Consider the following 5,135-nt stretch of genomic DNA (forward strand, 5'->3'; position numbering starts at 1 on the left):
GTTGTTGTTTTTCCAATTCCCTGAGGCATGATGATATTTGCCATCTTTCCATCCTTTTCTTATGTGCATTAATTGCTATGAATTTCCCTCATAACTGTTTTTGCTGTGTCCCATAGATTATGGACACTTGTGTACTCATTATCATTTGTTTCCATAATTTTTTTAATTTCAGCCTTAATTTCTTCATTAGTGAAAGAGTCATTCAGAAGTAGGTTGTTCAGTTTCCATGTGTTTGTGTATTTTCGGGGCTGTTTTTTTGAAATTAATCTTGAATTTAATTCCATCATGGTCAGAGAAGATGTTGGATACAGTTTCTATGCCTTTGAATCTGTAAAGGCTTGATTTGTATTCTAACATATGATCAATCTTTGAAAAGGTTCCATTTGGGGTGAGAAAAATGTATATGTTGTGGATGTAGGGTGGAAAGTTTGAAATCATGATTTTTTGAAATTAAAGAGTTTGCAGCAGAAAACTACAAAGCATTTTAAGTTTGATACATTTCTAGAACACAATAGGAATCAAAACATCCTGGTGGTTGCTAGGTTTCTGGAAATAATTACCTGTAAAGAGATGAACACTTTTCAACTAGCTAGTGGCCTGCCTATACTATTGTTTGCTGGTACAGGGGCTATTCATTCATGAAACTGGACCCACCCGACCAAACAGAGAGACCCGTGGTGGCTATTTGGGTGGACTTCATGTCAAAGAAAAAAGGATTGCTTTATTTCCTCAAGACCAAGCTTTTGATCAGTGCTGTGTGGCCAGGCTGATGAAATTTTAAACAGTTTTAATGGCATTTTGGAAGCCACCACCAAATATCCTCCAACTAAGGAAGCAAACTAACAAAATAGATTGAGTCAGACAGGAATTTGTTAACTACAATATGCATTTATTATGACTACGATATGCATCTGCTGTCAAGACTAGGAATACTTTATAAATAGCACATTATTCACTTTGGCACATACAGGGATGTAATACAGGTTTAATTCACAACTGTCAAATTTTAGTAGCTAAACCAGAGTTGAGCTTGCAAGATGTTGGAATACCACAGCCAAAAGACTAACAGAGCTCTTTCTCCCATGGAGCTTGTATTCTAGTGCAAGAGGCAGACTATAAACATACTTTAAATATATTTTTGAAAATTGTGATTAGTTGTTTTGAAGGAAATAAACAGAGTGCCGAGACAGAAAATAGCAGAGGGGAAGTAGTTAAATAGAGGTTGGGGGAACCAGCAGTTGGCATAATGGCTCTGTCACTGGACTCTCAAGTAGTTGACCATGGTTTGAGTCCTGGACCCGGTGGCTTAAACTCATGCTGGACGTGTGTGTGTGTGTGTGCCCCCAAGATCCCTGGAGAAGGGATTGCAGCGTGGCCATTCCCCCTGGGGGATGGTTTCTTGCTTTCTGTCTTTCTGTCTCTCTCTTTCTGGCGAGTGTATGCGCCCTATAGCAAAAACTTCTCCAAAAAAAAAAAAAAAATGGGGTCAGGGAAGCTCTCTGTGTGTTGGGAACATTTACATTGAGGCCCGAAAGAGGCAAAAAAGCCATCCATGGGAAACTTGTAGGAGTGAGAAGGCAGAAGCACAGCAGGAGCAAAGGCCAGTGCATGTGCCCTATAGCAAAAAATCTCTCTTAAAAAAAAAAAAAAATGGGGTCAGGGAAGCTCTCTGTGTGTTGGGAACATTTACATTGAGACCCGAAAGAGGCAAAAAAGCCATCCTGCAAGGTGAAGGGCTCATATGACTTTGCTTTTTATTTGTTTGCTTGTTTTTAAAGTTTTTGCTCTAGAGTACATGTACTTGTCAGAGAAAGACAGTGAAAGGGAAAGGGAGAACCTGCCCTCCCCTCACCCTCTCAGGGATGGCCACACTGCAATCCTTTCTTCTCCATTTTCTTCCTGGGATTTTGAGCATGCCCACACATGTGCCCAGTGTGATTTTCCAGCTGCCAGGTCCAGAATTTGAACAGCAGTTCGCCATGTGGAAGTCCAGTACCTTAAACACCACGCCACCTACTGACTGAGAAGGGTTCACACATTACAGAACTGACAGGTCTGAGTGACTACAGCACCAGAGCCAGTGGAAATGAAGATGGAGAGGCGAGGAGGTACAGATCACTAGGGCAGCGTTTCCTAAAATTTTTAAACTATGGGGACAAGCAGGTGGCATGATGGTTATGTAACTGAACTCCCACATAGTCAGCTGCAGTTCAAGTTCTGGGCCCAGTGACTTAAAAGTCATGCCAAGTGCCTGTGTGTGCATGCCCAAAATCCCAAGAGGAGAATAGAGGAGAAGGAATTGCAGTGTGATCATACCCCTGGGGGGTGATTTTTTTGCTTTCTGTCTCTCTTTTTCTCTGGTGAGCACACAGACCCTATAGCAAAAATCTCTCTAAAAAAAAAATTGGAGGACTGTCAGGTGGATGGTGATTAAGGGCACTCAATTCCTACATGGCTGTCTGTGGTTCAAATCCCAGAACTGGTGGCTTGCGTTCTCACTTTCCCTCTCTCTCTTTCGCTTTCACTCTTGCTCTGTCCCTCTCTGGTCAAATTAAATAAATAAATAATTTTTAAAAATTTGTGAACTATGATTTACAGTAGGAAATATATTTTATTGGAAAAGTCATGACACTTTTTCTATGCAAAAATACATCATGACTTTTCTGATGACCCAAGACATCTCAGTACTGAAATAATACAAAATATCTGTACAAAACAAAACTTATCCTTAGGCCAGCCAGTGGCATGGTGGTTATGTCAGCTGGATCCCACATTACTGACTGTGCTGTTACAGTCCCAGACCCAGTAGCTTGAAAATCACACCAGGCATGTGCATGTGTGTGCATACCCAAAATCCTGAGAGGAGAATCAAGAAGGGATCATGGCATGGCCATCCCCACTGGGGGGTGGTTTCTCATTCTCCTTACCCCCAGTCTCTGTCTGGTGAGTGCTTGCAACCTATAGCAAATTCAAACAAACAAAAAACAACTTACTCTCAGAATGTGAACACCTGTGATGCTTTCTATTCTGTTCTATAATTTCATTGTTTTCTTTTTTAAAATAAGCCAGAGAGTATGTGAACTTGCCAGAGACAGACAGAAAGAGAGGGAGAGGGAGAAAGCATCCCCAGAATGGATGTGGTTACACCACAATCCCTTCTCCTCCATCTCTCAACCTTGTAGAGATATGAGTACACATGCACATGTGCCTGGCATGTTTTTCAAATCTCCAGTACTGGGATTTGAATTGCATAGTCATCCATGTGGGATCTGGCTCTCTTAACCACTCAGCTACAGACTGGTCCGACAATTTTATTTTAAAATACTGTGATTTTTTGAGCAATTAATGGACTTTTGTGACAGCATAGGTAAGCATCCTTGTAGACCAATGTAGAGAACTTGGGAAACTACCAGAAATCTTTTAAGTTTTCACTGTAACTTATTAGTGAAAACATCATTTTGGCTACCATAGGAAGAATGATTGAAGGTTGTAAAAATGGAAGTGAAGAATCAGTTATGGCATTATTGCAGAAGCCCAGGTGAGAGACCACAGTAGCCTGAACTCAGGTGGTAAGAATGAAGATAAAGGGACATACTCAGATCCAGATGATGTTTTACAGGTAGAACCAACGGGATTGGGTGGTGGGTTGCATGGGCGATGGTGAAGAAAATGGAGGCACCAAGAGTTAGTTCCAGGCTTCTGATGTTAGTAAGTGAGAGGATGATAGTGCTGTTTATTAGTATGAGATAGACCAGAGTAGAAGTTGACATATGGTGAAAAATAAAAAAATCCCTTCATGAAGGCCTTAAGTTGGGATTATTCTGAGTCATCAAAGTAGTTAATTCCCCAACTGGAGTTCAGAGAAGAAAGCTGAGGATTAATACAACTAGGGTCTATACCAAGTAAATGATATTCGAGGTCATGAAATTAGGTGAGTTAACCTAGAGAAAACGTAGATAGAGATGAAGAAAGAAAGGGCTCAGGAAGGATTTCCAAGGAATTCCAGTGTTTGAGGTGGAACAAGGTGGAACAAAGTTTGTCCCACCTCAAACACTGGGCTGAGCTGGCAAAATAGATTGAGAAGGAGCTGCCATTGGAATGTGAGCAATGTCAGGAGAGTGTAATGGCCTGAGAACCACAGGAGAGGAATGTTTCAAGGAGGAACACTGCACTGGGTACTGCTGAGGAACCAATGTGACGACAACAGAAACTTGCTCGCCTGGCATTACAAGGTGTTTGGAACCTTCACAAGGCTTTTTCAGTGTAGTTGAAGGGATTAAAGCTAGATTGGACCCCAACACCTAACATTTTCACCTCTAAATTGTAATGAGTGAGAGACTTGTATACAAGATGTTCATTGTTGCCTTGTTCACTGGAACAAGAAACTGGAAATGACCCAAATTTGTATCTTTAGGAAAATAGATAAATCAGTTGTGGTATATTCACAGACTGGGATGATATATAGTAGTGAAAATGAATGCTTCCACATGGATGAGTCTCATGAATTTATATTGGCCTTCAGGAAAACAAAACAAAATAAAATAAACACGCACACGCAGTCACAGAAGAATACAAAAGGACTTCAAAACATTCTTGGAACAATGGCATTTATTTGAGTTTATTTGGGTGCAAACAAATTTTAACATACATGCATAGTTTTTCATATTCTGCTTTTCTGTGAACTTTTTGAAGATCTCCTCAGATTTGTAGTATGAATCTATTAATCTAAAATTAAAAATGCAAAAATGAAATAACACATTTTTTAAGGCTACATGAATAAGGGAATGATAAATACAAATGTTAAAAGGGCTGTTACCTGGAACATATGGGAACACTCAAAGATTAAGCTCTACATTATGATATACACATTCTGGTGTATGTAGAAAATTCATTAAAAATAGCTACTTAGGAGGCTGGCAGGTGGCGTGGTGGTTAAAGGAGCTGGACACCCACATGGCCAACTATGGTTCAAGTCCCAGACCTGGTGGCTTGCTTTCTCACTTTCCTTCCCTCTCTCTGCCTGTCTCTCTTTGATCAAAAAACTGGAAAATAATAATAATGATAAATACAGTTAAATAGCTCTTTCCCACTATACACGATGGCAGGCGATAAAGCTGCAAAGCAGGATACTAAGG

The sequence above is a fragment of the Tupaia chinensis genome, unplaced genomic scaffold (assembly GCF_000334495.1).
Source record: "Tupaia chinensis unplaced genomic scaffold, TupChi_1.0 Scaffold000369_1, whole genome shotgun sequence".
Classification (NCBI taxonomy): Eukaryota; Metazoa; Chordata; class Mammalia; order Scandentia; family Tupaiidae; genus Tupaia; species Tupaia belangeri.